Source organism: Herpailurus yagouaroundi, unplaced genomic scaffold, assembly GCF_014898765.1.
Source record: "Herpailurus yagouaroundi ecotype Mexico unplaced genomic scaffold, PumYag 181, whole genome shotgun sequence".
Classification (NCBI taxonomy): Eukaryota; Metazoa; Chordata; class Mammalia; order Carnivora; family Felidae; genus Herpailurus; species Herpailurus yagouaroundi.
This window is the reverse complement of record NW_024412412.1, coordinates 20,302,266-20,318,845: the sequence shown is the minus strand read 5'-3', so window position 1 is coordinate 20,318,845 and position 16,580 is coordinate 20,302,266. Positions and strand designations below refer to the sequence as shown.

At 39.0% G+C, this 16,580-nt stretch overlaps 1 protein-coding gene across 2 annotated transcripts in view; it reads right to left on the bottom strand.

Moving 5' to 3' along the window:
* The window catches only part of FGL1 (fibrinogen like 1), a 53,022-nt gene that overhangs the window by 27,682 nt on the left and 8,760 nt on the right, over positions 1-16,580 (bottom strand). Inside the window, exon 2 of one of the 2 annotated variants that reach the window (XM_040490056.1) lies at positions 612-760. The exons of the other annotated variant lie outside the window; for it this stretch is intronic. The gene's annotated coding sequence lies outside the window, so the exon portion shown is untranslated. The remainder of the gene's footprint in view (positions 1-611; positions 761-16,580) is intronic. 2 annotated transcript variants of the gene reach the window in all.

Below are 16,580 nucleotides of genomic sequence, written 5' to 3'. Positions count from 1 at the left end.
AAGTGCATATTAATGTATTTTTTTAAATGAAAGGATACAAGATAAAAGAGATAAAAAGAAGAAAGAGCTATTGAAGGAAGCATGGTTAGTAAGTTAGCATTCACAAATGGACTGCACCCTTAATGGAAGACAGTTACTTAAAAATTCAGCCATAAACACAGACTTAGAGACTCCTTTAGGCTATTTTTTTTTCCTTTTTCTGAAAATGGAACATAACAATATCTTTGTTATTTATCTTAAGGATTACTCTCAGTAAAAACCTTAGAAAGCTAAATAAGTTAGATTCCCAAAAGGTAGAAATAAAAGCATTTCTGAAGATTTTACTTCTGAAATGGAAATTGTAACATAACCTATTTTCTTTTCCATCTTGCATATTAAAAACTGCAAATTCTATTATTTACATCAAAGTCCCATCCAATTCATTCAAAATGTGCTGGGAATGGAAAGGAGATATAATCCTGAATTTATTTTCCAAGTTGCAAAGGTAGGCTTCTCTCTAGTTAACCTGGCCTAAGAGCCCACGGTTGTTTCTTGAGTTATGCTTAATATCATACCTATGAAGTCAATTAGCATTATTACAATTATGTCAAAAATACAGAGATGTTAAATACCTTGCCTGAAGTCAAAAATGAGTCAGAGACACAGATCAGGCTAGATCCAGCCACTCTGCCTCCCAGGATCCTCTAACTGCATTCAGATTTTGTAATTGCTTCTCTGTTATTTGATTAGAAATAGGGACAATGTTGATTCTGGCTTTACTCTGGAAACAAATATATGAGGAAATCAGTTTAACTGGAAGGAAAGCTAAAAAAGTAGATTCAATGACAAATTGCAGTATTCTGATCTTTTCCTTTTTTTCTCCTATTAGTAAGAATTTTTATGAAAGAGCTAATAATAGATCATTAGAAAAATACATCTCTGGTTTTGTTTTTTTTTTCCAGTTCTTATTTTTGTGCTCATCCACAGAATTTTTGTACTTGAACTTTGATAATGCTCAGCTGTAGATGAAGGAAAACCAAAGTTCAGTTGAAGCTTTGCTTTATAGTACTAATGATAAAAAAGTTTTACCTATAAAGGTATGGATTAAAATGTCATTTCAACTACAATATGGAGAGAAGCCCAATTTCTCTTAGTTATAAAAAATGTGGCAAGATAATAATTGCCAAGATGAAATAGTCAGTTTAGTTAATCTTTAAGAAAAGCAAAATTCTCGGGGTGCCTGGGTGGCTCAGTCAGTTAAGTGTCTGACTTTAGCTCAGGTCATGATCTCAAAGTTCGTGGGTTTGAGCCCCACATTGGGCTCTGTGCTGACAGCTCAGAGCCTGAAGCCTGCTTTGGATTCTGTCTCCCTCTCTCTGCCCCGCCTCCACTAGTACTGTGTGTGTCTCTCTCTCTCAAAAATAAACATTAAAAAAAATTCCCTTAATTAGAAAAAAAAAATTCCCTGAGGTGCAAAATTGTGAAATTTATCCGGAAACATCAGTTAAAATCTGAACAAGTTGTTCCTGTTGTTTTAAACTCTAGAGGAGTTTTGAACGTGTAACAGGCAACTTGTGAGCTCCCCTGGTTGAGTAATGGTTTCAGACTGGAAATCCAGGTTCATCATTTCTTTCTTCATTCTGATGTAACTCAAGCTGTTGTTTGCTATTTGTTCTGTGATCCCTATTTATTAACTCAGATTCCAGTAAAATGCGGAAGTTGTGTTTTCTTTCTGTTCTTGGTTGTTTTCTACCGTCAAGTTTTACCAACGTTTAACCTGTCCTTTGAACATTTTCCTGTCATTTACTCAGAAATTTTAAGCTTATCTAGAAAAAGCTAATCCTGATGACTCACTGGAAAGAAAACCAGTTAGGTTGAAGTTGAGGGGGAAACAGGATACATGATCCCCAAATATGCCACTTTGGCATGGGGCTTATTTCGAGCTGAAGACAGTCAAGCCCAACAGACTCTAGGAGAGCTGTTTGCCTTCCCTTTTACTGCTTAAAAGAATTTAAATAGAGAATCTGTACCAGGAAGGAGTTACTACCAAAGATAACCTTTTATCAGAAAGACATTGGCAAACATTTGTTTACCAAACATTTGCTCTACTCATCTTCCTGTGACTTTTTCTTCTTCCCTTGTAAAGCCCCAAACCTCTACCAGAGTCTCCTTAGCTCATCCTGGCATATGAGCTTCAACTGTCTGACTGCCTTTTGAGTCTCTGTCTTTGGGACTTTCATAAGCACAAAATTTGTTCCTGTCCTATTAATCTGTCTTATGTTAATTTAATTATTAGACTAGTCAAAGAACATGGAGGGGAAGAAGGGAAAAGTTTTCCCTCCTGATGAAGTGATGTATGCCCACAGAAGTGGAGGTTATACATTCATAATTGTAGAGAATTCAAGTTGCTGACATTAAATGTTAAAAGCAAAAGTATGGGGATTATTTGGCTGATTTGATAATTACCTCAATGGTAAAAGAAATATTTTGAAATGCAAACCTATTTTTTCCTTCTTGTATTCCTTTTGCCTTCTCCCCAGCCAGCATTTAATTAACCTTGTGCTCCCTTCTTCAGAAGCGGGAATAACCATGACAATGAGTCTCACTTATGTGCCAGACATGGTAAATATATCATAACTCATTCAGCCACAACAGTCCTATGAGCAGACATTGTTACTATCTCCATTTGACAAATGAAGAAACCGAGGCACAAAGGCTTAAGTAATTTGCCCAAGGTAACATAAGTAGCACAAGGTAGAGCCAGGATTCAAAGTCACTTGCGCTGAGAATCTGTGCTCTTCACCATTAAAGACGGATACTGCTGTCTTCTGAAGACTTGGCCAGATTCATTGCCTTGGGAAAAACCTGGAAAAAGCGAATTAGACACTAAGGACAGAATCTGGGGATAATGTTGTGTGAAAGCATGCCAGACACTGAGTTTGCTAGGGGCAACATTATTCCTTTCATACACAGATGCATTGCTAGAACATGCAGGAAGAAATGTCAATAGGAAAGGTCAAATTGGTGACCTTGCACAACTGTACCAAAGCTATAAAATGAGAATGAGACCTGAGATCGTTGGCTGATAGAAGTGTGAGAAAATGATTTAAGAGGAGTGGGTTACATTCAGCATTGGAGGAGACAGACCAGAAACAGAAGTATTGGGATGCACACTTTAAGGCACAATCCTTAATGCAGCTTCACTGAAAGATAGTGAGGTTATTAAGGCTTACATCGTAAATGAGCTTATCTAGAAGTTGGATTTTACGCATTTACCCTAAGTGTGATTAGCTTCTCGGCGACTAACTTATGCTCAGCAGTTTCTCAAGAGGTATATAAAACAGAAAAGCTAACACATTAATTTAGAAAAAGAGACTTGCTTAGTAAGATCATCTATTCAGTTATTTGCACGGAAAATTCCTCATGGGTGGGCAGAATCACTCTGGAGAGCAAGTCAAAAGCATTTTGGATACATAAAGAACATGAATAAAGGGCATTGGATAGGCTTTTTTGTTTTTCAAAGTAAAGTAATTAGACAGACTTTTCTTCTGTGGCCTGAGAATATTTCCACTGGACAACAGGTATAGTTGTACCAAGATCAGGTCGCTCTGGCTCCTGGACAGAATTGGATGAGCACCGACAAGTTCTCTCCTTCTCCTTTCGGAAGATCTTATTCAGAGAACTCTCAATTCATACATCAGTTATAGCATGATTGTCATCCAACCCCTCTGGACCCTGGATTGTGTCTGCTGGATTGGACACGTGCCCATTATCTGATATCTGACCCAGTCCCAGTGGGAAGGTTTAATTCCAGCTCCCCCCATCTCCAGGCAGCACAAGCCTCTAGCAGCAAACATGTCTGTTCTCAGCCCCATCATGAACTAGACTCAGACAACTGATCTTACATTCCTTAGCATATGCAACCAGCCTATATTTCTGATGGTTATATTTTCCAACCTTAACTCCCAATTCAGGGACATGCACCCTTTATGAGACTTTTAAAATCCTGAGTACAATGATCACATTTTAAACTCAAAATGTGCCTTTTACTGAAAGATTTAGAAATGGAGCATATTGTATCAAGCAAAGAGGTCACCAAGAACTATCTTCATTCAGGCAACTAACAGAGCCTTCTCAGGGGGAAGTAATGAAACTCCTTCCTAAAATGTTGGTTTGGATATTATCTCAGGCAGAGTTCTCAAAGAATGCAAAACTTGTTCTCACATAGCATAGGTCTGAGAAATTTCTATAGAAAAGCATATTATTATGTTTTAATTATTTTTAAATGTTTTCTTTATTTTTGAGATAGAGTGCGAGCAGGGGAGGGGCAGAGAGAGAGGGTGACACAGAATCCGAAGTAGGCTCCAGGCTCTGAGCTGATGGCTCAGATAGCTCAGAGGGGCTCAAAACCATGAACCGTGAGATCATGACCTGAGCCAAAGGTGGAAGCTTAACCGACCAAACCACCCAGGTGTCCCCAAAAGCATTTTAAAATTAGTAAAACTAAACCAATATTATAGAGAATCACCCTATTTCTATAGTCTACGTAACTAGTTAAAACTTAAATTAATAGATGCTAAGTAAATAGCTCCTGAATTAATTAATCCATGCCGTGACATATGAATGATATAGTCAGTGAGTGAAAACAATTTACTGAAAATTGCAAGAACTGCATTGATATTCAGGCTCTGTCGTGGCTCTCTGAACCTCAACTTTCTCATCTGTAAAATAAAGCTATTAGATCAGCTAGTCCCCTTTGAAATTCCACTTTGAAATCCACTCCCACTTTGAAATTCTTCTCTTTCGATCATTTGTTATTATCTACAAGGATCCTCCCTAGAGCATAATGAGGATTAAAGTTTTATATCAAAGTTAAGAGAGTTCAAAGGCTGTGATGTTTGCAAAACAGTTCTGAAACTTGGGGATAATGGAAGGAAATTACAAGGCAGAGAAGGAAAATGTAAACAGGTATATTAACTGTGAGTATTCTCTTCTCCACAGAGATACCCCATGAGCCTTCTCTCATTTAATCCGTGGACCCAAACTGCTGCCATGTTGACGGGGCTATATAACCTCCCATGTGCAGAAGTATCCTTGACTATGTCCTACCCCTAACTCTTCTCTTGCTTCATAGGAAGGGGAAAAATTCTATCTTCCCAGCCAATCAAGTCATAAGCATTAGTGATACAGCTATAATCACAGTGAAGAAAACCATTTGTAGGATTATGTAGAGAAATTTTTCTTTTTACATCAACAGTTTCCCTTTCAAAATATAATATGGGCTATACTTTGTATAATAAAAGCTCATTAAAGTGTCACCCACCAAGAAAAAGAAAAGTTTTCTCCCAAAGATATATATGGACCTGCCCCTAGCTAACAAAACATTGTTACCAAAACCTTATTAAATATGGTGGATTGACCACACACTTTTATCTGTGTTCTTTCCCCAAACCCTTTCAAAAATGACAGCAAAAAGATAAAAAGGCATAAACCTACAATGGCAATGTAAACAGAAATGATACAACTTATCGGAAGAGGTTTTAAAGGAACCACAAAATTCAAGGGTAACTGTAAAAAACTGAAAATGGGTCAGGGAGGGATTGGTGAAATAATATAAAAGGTGTATCTGGACCCAGTAGCCCTTACCCATCCCACGTAACTCTTTATTTACTTACCATCTATCACTTGCCCATCTTTTATGCCTATAAAAATCTGATTTGGAAAGTTTCATTTGGGGATATCAGGAACACTGAAAGGCAGGAGCCATAAATAGAGATATTAAATGAAAACACGCATAGAACGAGTGTGCCCAACCACCTTTTCCAAACCATATTGCTGTCAGACCACCTTATATTTCTTGGAAGGAGACAAGAATTTTTCTTGAGAGAAATGGAATTGCCCCATAGAAAAAAATTTAATAATAGTAAAATATAGTAGTTCCTTCTAAAGATATGCCAGCTCACCACTAGATTATATATTAAAGCTCAATCGTCCACAAACTCTACCCACAAACATAAAGCTAGCTTTTAGTAAACTTTTTTGGTGCTTCACATAGAGACAACCAAGGATCACCAGACGTTTGAAGAATTAATTTCTCCAATATGAAAAACAGACATTAAGATCAATGGTGGGGGAAGAAGGAACCAAGGAACACCGAATATTGAGGGTCCACTATGTGCCAGGCAGTGTTCTAGATGCTGGGGAAACTGCAATGAACAAAACTGACAAGTCTTTGCCCTTATAGAGCTTACATTCTAGCCAAGATGGGGAAGTAAACATTTAACAAAATAAATAGATTAGACAATATGTTAGAAAGTGGTGTCTATCATATTCTGTGAAGAAAAATGAGTCAAGGGAGAGGGCTAATGAGTGGATGGGGAGAAAAGATGAAAATTTAAATAGAGTGGGTTAGAGAAGGCTCCACTGAGATGGCATTTGAGCAAAGTCTTAAAAGTAAGGCATGGGGATACCTGGGGGCAGGGAGAGGGAGAAAGGAGTCCAGGCAGAGACCAGCTAGTGCAAAGGGTATGAGGGGGACTGAGCAATAGCGGTATTACTGCTATAAGAGGAAGTGGGGTAGGGGCGCCGCGGTGGCTCAGTTGTTTGAGCGGACACCTTCAGCTCAGGTCATGATCTCTTGGTTCATGAGTTTGAGCCTTGCATCAGGCTCTGTGCTATAACAGCTCAGAGCCTGGAGCCTGCTTTGGATTCTGTATCTTCCTCTCTTACTGCCCTCTCTCTCTCTGTCTTTCTCTCTCAAAAATAAATAAGCATTAACAAAAAATTAAAAATAAATAAATAAGTGAACATTAAAAAAAAGAGGAAGTAGGGTAAACAAAAAGTTTTATTTTGTTAAGGTGGGGAATGTTTGCATGACAACCCCCCAAACTATATTTAGTATTATCTGAGAAGTAAGGAAAAATAAGAAAATGTTGTTTTTTTAAAGGAAAAAATTAGCCCAGAGCAGAAAGAATAGCAAAGAAATTAAATAGTTAGAATTAAAAACCAAAACCAAAAACTTAACTGATGGATTAGAATATATATTCAAGGAAACCTTCCAGAAAGCGGAATAAAAAGACAATGGTATGAAAAGCAGGAAAAGATAAGAAAATCAGGTTTTATTTTGGGAGTCAAGCATGCGTCAAATAGAATTTTCAAAAAGGACACAGCAAAAAATGGACAGCAAATTATCAAGGAAACAATAAAAAAATAATTCCCAGCAATGAAAGAGATGAAGTGGAAAGGACTATTCAGTGCCCAGCACAATGAATTAAAAAAAAAAAAAAAGTCTAAAAACACCCACCCACTCCTCGGGCTTATCATGATGGAATTTTGAACAGTGATAGTGAAAAGCTGCAAGCTTCCAAGAAGGAATGAAATCACCTAAAAAGAAGCAAGACTCATTGGGTGCCTGGGTGGCTCAGTCGGTTAAGTGTCTGACTTCAGCTCAGGTCATGATCCCGTGGTTTGTGAGTTTGAGCCCCACAATGTGCTCTGTGTTGACAGCTCAGAGCCTGGAGCCTGCTTCGGATTCTGTGTCTCCCTCTCTCTCTCTGCCCCTCCCCTGCTCACACTCTGTTTCTCTCTCTCAAAAATAAATAAACATTAAAAAAAAAAGAAAAAGAAAGAACTGAAACTCAGATTACTATCATGCTTCTCCACAGAAAGAATGCCTTAAAACTCCAAGGGAATTTATATTTTCAAAATCAGGACTCTACACAGCCAAGTTAGCAATGAAGTGTGACGATAGAAGAAAGACAATTCAGACAAGCAAAAACTAAAAAAGAAATTACCTTTACGTGGTCTTTCTGAGAAAGACTCTGACAACATGATCTAGAAAGATAAGTGCAAATGTCAATCAAGAGCAAGACAAAGAAAAGCAACCAAGAAAAAGTGGGGGCGTTGTAATGTGTCAGCTTGGCTAGGCTAAACTACATTTCCCAGAATTCCTTTTCCCTTGTTTCCCAAGGGTCAACCACACTTGAGATTCTTATGGTAGATTTGGAGGTCAGGAACAAGGCAGCCATCTTTGTGGCTTTCATGTGCTGTTGTCTATCTGTTGGCTCATCCTGTTGGCCTAAGATTTTGGTCAGGCCTACAGCTGCTCTGCCTTGCCCTGGATCATGGATTCAGCTCATGATAAAGGGTTCAGGCCCACATCACCAAGGTCAGAGGTAACAAGAACTGATATAGATTTCAGTCCACCCTCCTGCTTCCCTTACAGCCAGCCATCTAGCTTTCTCACTTGCCCTGCATACTTTGAGCTCCAGCATCATATGTGAAGAAAAGGGACTGTTTAAAGACTGCTTCACCAGTCACCACAATTGCATAAAGTCATTCCTTATATGTCCTAGAGGCTCTGCTTTTCTGACTGATACAGGATCCCAAACAGGAAAAACAAATCTCTGAGAAGGAATTTTCCAAATGCAGTTTTTCCTAGAGTACTCAATCTCAGAATCCTGTTTTATTTTTTGCTCAGATCTGGACTGCTCACTCCCTACACCTGCTACATGAATCATGTGAAAAGTAATATTGGTGGAAATTGGATAGGTTGCCCCAACTGTGTAGCTTCAGATGGCACAGTATCCTCCCCTGCATACCAGTTGGAATGAAATACTTATTTGCTATTCTTCTTTTCAGAGGATCCTTGTCTACCTGAAATTTTTTCCCTCTGGTATCTAACCAACTTTAAATTGATTCCCTAACAGAGCAAAGTGCAGAAGATGTTTTCTTCTTCAGTTTTTTTTTCCCTGCAAAGAATGGAAAGACCTCGGGCTAAGGAATGTTTTGCTTTCGATGTGTATGCAAGAACTTCAGAATTGCTTATATTTTATGCCTCTGGAGAATTACATCTTTCTTATTAAAGAATTTCCCCACAAGATCACATGCCATTAAAAAAACTTGCACCCAAATAAACATTTAATTCTAATAGAAAACAGATTTTTTACACTTAACACATTAAGAAGAAATTCAGCTATTGTGTAAAAATATGTAGGGGAAGAAAGAAATCGCAAGTTCATGTTAAGTAAAATCACATTTTAAAGTATGCCTTTGCACATAAAAGAGATGGGCAGTAATGCAAGATCTTCCCTCATTCTCCTCCACAGTATGACTTCTCTGTTTTCTTTGATAAATTTGCTATAAATCTCTTTATTCATACATGTAAATCCACTCTCCATGTGTGCTTTCTCCCCTCCAGGTTTTAGGTTCTTTAAATATAACCTCCTATTAAAACATTATCCAACTAATTGGAAAACACATGATGATTCATACTTTTATGACCCCATCTTAAAGTAGAATTCCCAGGGTTGTTAACTATTCTGACAAAATTTCTGAATACTAGCAGAGAATTTAAAAATATACATTTGAGAAAAATGTATTTGCATGCTTGAATTAAAAATTTGTCCTTATTTTTTATTCATCTTTTATTATTTTTTATTTCTTAGAAAAAATAAGACCACTTAAATACAAGGAGCTGAGATATATATAGCTCCTTGCTTTGATTTCAAAATAACTGTACATTTGCTGAGGAAAAAGAAAAGTTCATTGTGCACAATTACACACACACTCCGATTCATTTTTTTGGTTAGCTCACACATGACATTACAGTGAACTTATTCTTTGGCATGTATGTTTGAGACCAGAAATTGGCATATTAAACTTGAAAAATTTTACACTTAAAAAGTTTACATTTATGCTTTGATTACCAATAACTAGGACTACATCAAAAAACAAAGGATAGGGACCTACTCACATGTGCATGACACAAGAGTATATACTCAAGTGATTCTCCAAGATTGAGGTGTTTTTTTCCTGTTTCCCCTTTAGAGATATTGAGGGAAAATTCTAGAACCTTTAGAGTAGACTCAGTCCCTAGCTGCAGCAATCAAAGATTATGAAATATTAAGGGCTAATTTCAGAGTAACTCACTTACATTGGCTTTTTAAAAAAATTTTGTTTTTGTTTGCAAGCTAAAGAAATGAGCTTCATCCAGCCATCTGGAATAAAAAAAATAATTGGATTTATTAGAGGGACGCTGAGGTAAGTAATAGAATCAATAACAGACTGCCACAAACATGCCAAGGGAAGGCAGAATTAGGACAGCTATAAAAACCCCAGTAAGAGGAGTTCTTCAATTTATTCCGTAGAAGGCAGCCCTTAAAATGTTTTAGTTTCAATCGGAAATTTAGCCCCTGTGTCTTTCTGTACAAATTCTACATCCCTAGGAGAGAGAATCCAATTAGCCAGTCGTCTACATTTCAGTGTGCACGTAGACATATGGCGCCTACATGTCCGGGCCACACCTCTGCTCTCTTGCCCACAAAGGATAGATCCAGGGGTAGAGATTCTCGCAAAATATGATTACTGTGGTAACTTTTATATGTAAGGAAGGCTCCCAGTGTGTACCATTCTCCTACTACTCAATCAGGGAATTTGGAGTAAAGAAAGGAGGATCTATCCAGTTTTGTAGAAGATTGTCTCATTCAATAAAGATGCCTGACAAACCTAAAATCTCATGTCCCATGACTATTTTCGCCAATGAATCAATCACATTAGATGCGTCCTTTTACTATTACTGAGAGTAAACATATGTATATGTGTGTGTATTTATATGAATGCGTGTATGTATGTCCCAGTCCTCTCCTTTATTTGCCTATTCCAGGAATTTCTATGTACCCCCTCTGAATGAAATAGGACTCCCCTGGGGACCTGTCCTTCCCCCAACCCCATCCACCTTGACTACATGTTTTCCTATGTGTTTTCTTGTCTTACATTGTGCATCACTATATTGTATACTGGACTCTCTCTCCTAAGAGAGGTTACAGACTTGTTTTCTTATTTCTATACCCACAGCATCACAGCATACACATACTATATGATAGAAACTCAGGAATATTTATTATTCATGGAACAATAAAATTCCATATCTGTAGCAGCATGAAGTATAAATATTCACACTTGATTTCAAACTTGGTAACTTATATGCAGTGCTTACTGTAGGGCCTAATACACAGAAGAAATGAAATAAATTTTAATTTCCTTCCATCTTGAAACAAGATCAGGATGGCAATTTCATTGATTGAGGGTGAGGCAGCAATATATACACACAGATAATTAATAAATAGTTTTATAAAGATATTGCTTTATAAAGGTGCCTGGGTGGCTCAGTCAGTTAAGCATCCGACTTGTGCTCAGGTCATGATCTCACAGTTTGTGAGTTCGAGCTCTGTGTCAGGCTCTGTGTTGACAGCTCAGAGCCTGGGGCCTGCTTCGGATTCTGTGACTCCCTCTCTCTCTCTCTGCCTCTATCCTACTCGCTCTCTCTCTCAAAAATAAATAAAAACATTTAAAAATTTTGAAAAAAAAGATGTTGCTTTATATAAGGGAAGGAAGAAAATTATTTTTAATAATCTACATATTATTTGTGAGTGGAAAAGCAGTGAGTATAGATGGAAACAACACCTTGCTCCTAAAATCACTTGCTAACACTGCCCAACCCATTCACACTTTCAACAGAACAAGAATCTCACATTCCAGTAGAGAAATGTAACAGTAACCTTGGCTTTAATTGGTGAGGAAAGAGCTTGTGGAGCATGACATTGCTACAAAGAAAAACTTGAAAAGTTAGATAAAATTTTAAAACAACTAGTTGGATTGATTAGAGGGATACTGAGGTATCATCAGTATGAAGGCATCTGGGAGTTACCACCCCAGCCAGGACTTGAGGGACAAGATTGTGTAGAGAAGAAAACTACCCTTACTCACAGCACAACAAATGTAAACTACTCTTTCTTTCCTTTTAATGAACTATTCATCAAAGCAAAAAAAAAAATACAAAAAAGTGCACAAATAATTAGCATAAGTTTCATGAATTTTTTCAAACTGACTTTCCCTGGAGTGTGGACATGCTGCTGATCGATTTTTTTGTTATTAGTTTTTGTGTTATTTGAAAACATTTTTGGGGCGCCTGGGTGGCTCAGTCAGTTAAGCGTCCGACTTCAGCTCAGGTCACGATCTCGCAGTCCGTGAGTTCAGCCCCGCGTCCGGCTCTGGGCTGATGGCTCCAGAGCCTGGAGCCTACTTCCGATTCTGTGTCTCCCTCTCTCTCTGCCCCTCCCCCGTTCATGCTGTCTCTCTCTGTCTCAAAAATAAATAAATGTTAAAAAAAAAAAATTAAAAAAAAAAAAGAAAACATTTTTGCCTTAGATTCTGAAAGGTGTTTTGTTGCATGTAGCATTCTGGTTGCTCCACTTTTCCCACACTTATATTGCTTCCAACAGGAAATGCACTATTATTCTTGTTCCTTTGTATACCTTTTTCTCTTCCTGTTTTCAAAGGAACTTCATTTGCCCATTCAGGTTAATGTTCTCCAGGAATGTGACTCTGAGCGTTTTGTGCCCGGGGTGTTTATGAGGAGACTGTGAACGCTCCCTGTGGAAGGGAAAAGGACTGGCGAAAGAGAGAACCTATGTGGAGGTAATATGGCCCATCAGAATGACAATGGTCCATTAGAGGTATCCTGCTTTGGGCCCAAACGGTTGGGCCTTTCCCCCACTGCTGGAGTGACCATTACGTGTGGGCTGCCCCAGGAGGGGGAGAGACCCCGGAAGGAGGTGGGTGTCTCAGAGGATCCCCGAGTACAACACCAAGCCATGAGACAGCAAATCTTCCCATGAAGGGCAGGGATCTGTACTGTCACCATTTGCAGTACATCTGTGGGCACAATCACAGGAATTATTCATTGGCTTTGGGGAGAAAAGCAGAGTCCAGATGCCCTAAAGAGGGCCTATTGCTGTGTTTCTTGGGGACACAGTGAGAAAGACTATTGCCTTTTTAACAAATCATGATAAAATATACATAGCATAGAATTTACCATTTTAACCATTTTTTCCACTTTAACTGTTTGTCAGTGTATAGGTCGGTGGCATTAGTACACTTACAATGTTGTACAACCATCACCACCATCCGTCTCTAGAATTGTTTCACCTTCCTGAACTGAAAATCTGTCCCTATTAAATATTAACTCCCGTTCCTCCCTCCCCTTGACACTGGCAGCCTCATTCGACTGTCTCTATGAATTTGACTGCGCTAGGTACCTCACACAAGAGGAATCATTCTGTACGTGCCCTTCTGCGTCTAATTTTACTTTGCACAACGTCTTGCAGGTTCCTCCAAGCTGTAGCATGTGCCTGAATGTCCTTTCTTCTTAGGATGAATACCATTCTGTTGTATGTAGAGGCCACATTTCGTCTGTTCATCCATCAGTGGACATTTGAGTTATTTCCACCTTTTAGCTATTGTTAATCATGCTGCTATGAACACTGGTGTACAAATATGCCAGTTGCCTTGTAATTATTTTGAGTGACTACTAAAGAATAAAAGAGAACAAGAGGCCAAAATAGGAGCCGTGAACTTCAACTGGTGAGATCCAATGTCAGATTTTGAGTATTTATTCAATCATGCAGGCTAAGTGAGAAATAAAAACCGGTTTGCAAAGCAGGTAAATGTCTCAAAATGAATTGTTCAGCTTCTAAAAGAAATTGAGTCCCCCCCACACAAAAAGATCTGAACCATCTCATGTTCCCTGCACCCCAGCCAAACTGGATACATGCCATTTCCCAAACACAAGCTGTACTTTCTGTTTCTGTGCCTTTGCCCATGCTGCTCACTCAGCCTGCAGAAAGATTTTCTCGTAGGATTCGTCATATAGGCAACTCTGACCTGCAGTTCCAAACACAGCAAAATGCTAATAACTATTTTCCTGTTCTAAGGTAATTTCATTTAACATCATTTTATTCCACTACTAAAGCCTATTTCAATGTATTCCTGTATTTTTCAGTTTGTCCCTTAAATATTATACATATTGTAGCCAAGGATTCTTGCTCATTCTAGATTATAAGGTTCTTATGGTTATACACTTATCAGTGACCAGTCCCGTGTCATCTGCTGTCAGTAGGCAGCCCCAGCCAACAGCCCGGTCTGGTTACCTGATGAGATTTGCGGTTGACATTTGCTATTCTTTTGTCTCCTGGCTTCTGATCCTCCTTTCTAATAGCAGTTCTATTTCTAGTTGGGGCTCCTCCATAACTTTTGGGGAAAATAATTCGGCAGTTCCATGGCAGGAGCTGAAAGGTCTAAGTCTTTTCTCACCCCAACAGGGGCGCTGGTGGGAAGTTAGATGAGCAAGTTCAGTGCTCTCTCCAGAGAATCTGCATCTTTAAGAAAAGACACAAGGAAGGCCATTCATACCAGAAAGAGCAGAAGAAGCAGTATACTGGCCAGACCCTTCAGGTTATGACATGGTTGCTCTGCTCCTTGCTTTCTGCTACTTGCTTGTTTTTCCATGGTTCACTTTTTTTTTTTTTTTAAATTTTTAAATGTTTATTTTTGAGAGAGAGACAGAGAGATAGAGCGTGAGCAAGGGAGGGGCAGAGTGAGAGGGAGACACAGAATCTGAAGCAGGCTCCAGGGTCTGAGCTGACAGCACAGAGCCCGATGCGGGGCTCAAACTCACGAATGGCAAGATCATGACCTAAGCCAAAGTCAGATGCTTAACCGACTGAACCACCCAGGCACCCCTCCATAATTCCCTTAATTCCTGTTCATTCTGAAGTCTGAAGTACAGATGACTTCTGATTCTGTAAGTCCCACATTCTCCAGTAATTACAATAAATTCACTTCTGCCTAAATTAGCCAGCCAGAAACCAATAGAGAACTGATACATTATTACCTCCTTGTTCCTATTCCTCTCTCAACTTCCTGTCCCGCCCTGGCTGATATGTACTTTTTAAAATGTAGATATATATAGATTTTTACATAACATATATGTAGATGAAAATGTAACTTTAGATATAAACAAAGGAGTAGATGAAGGAGTAGACATGGACAATATCTATCTATCCCCCCAAATGAAGGGTCAGATTCAGAAACAATGGAAGTAAAGGCAAGTGATACATGTTGACAGCTTTCTGCTGCTTCCACAGATCTCTATTCAGGAGGTTCTTATTCTAGATTCCTCATCTGAAGATATAGCACGATGGATATGGAAACAGACCTAGAAACAAAATGAATAACTTGTATTTTGGCAATGGCATGTACTCCATTTGGAAAAAAATTAGCAAAAGTGGTAAAGTACGATTTGGCTGAAAAAAAAAGCCCCAGACCTGGCATCAGAAAGCCTGGGATAATGTTCTAACTCACAATCTATTGAAATTGGGGTTCCCCAAAAGCAGAGCATGACACAAAGATTGGGATGCAAGTAGTTTATTTGAGCGGTGATTCCAGGAAGCATAAGTGAGGGAGTAGTAAAGTGAATTGGAACTGGGAGGAGGGAGCGCCTTGTGAGTGGGCTACAGCCTTAGACAAATGGGGCATCTGAGAGAGGCACGTCAGAATTTCCTCCTCTTGACCCGTGGGGTACGTATCTACCAATTCTAGACTCCTACTGCTTGGGATTTGCTTCTGGAAGTATTGATCCCTCTTGTTTTAGTCTATTCCTTCCATTCCTTCCACCTGGGCTCTGAATTCCAGCCCCCCATTTCTTCTTGAGAACTGCATTTTTTTAAAGTTTATTTATTTGTGGGGGTGGAGAGAATGAGTCAGGGAGGGGCAGAAAGAGAGGGGAACAGAAGATCCAGAGCAGGTTCTGCGCTGACAGCAGAAAGCCTGATGCGGGGCTCGAACTCATGAACTGTAACATCATGACCTGAGCTGAAGTCGGATACTCAACTGACTGAGCCACCCAGGCGCCCCTAAGAACTGCATTTCTTTAATTACCTTCCCCTTTCTCATTTTTAATGTCACCCTCTTCTTTCAGAGTCTTGTCCCTCTTCAACCTTATAAATAAGCTTAATTCTTCTAAACCCTAGGAAATGAAAACTTGCCTTATTCCTGCCTCTAGCTACCCTCTGATTTCTCTTTCCCCTTCAACCAAGCTTTGTAATGAGGGCGATCTACACTTATTCTACACTCACGACTCCATGGTCTCACTTCCTATTAATTTCTCAGCCAAAGCCAGTGACATGTGACCCTTCACTTGGCTGCAACTGCTTGTAACGAGGCCACACGTTTCCTCATAGTAGTTTCTCATTGATTCTCAGACTGTTCCTTCTTCCTCAAAACTTATTCTTCCATACACTTTCATGAAACGCCTGTTAGTTTTCTGGGTGTCCTCCAAGTTGTTCATCTTTTCTTTGTGGAGTCTTCTTCCTCTGCTAGAATGTTAGTGTTTAGCAATTCCCAAATATTTAACTCCAACTCTTACTTGTCTCTGTAGCTCCAGAAGTGTTTGTCCAGTAGCCCCCTAGCTTTCAACTAAACTCTTTGCAGTGTCTTCCTCTTCCCTGCCCCTCTTTCCTTGGAGAGAACATAAGGAGTTGGGTGAACCAGTATTTATTCACTTACCCAGTTTCAAAGCTTGGCATTATCAGACACCATTCCTATCTCTCATCCTTTATTTCTTTTGCCAATCAGTCCTGTTGATTGTATCTTCTAAATGCCAAACTCTCTTCATCAGGCCAATGACACCTTAATTTATGTCCTTATCACCTTAGCATAATCTTCTGGTACTTTCTACCTGATCAATCTACTTCCAGTTTCTT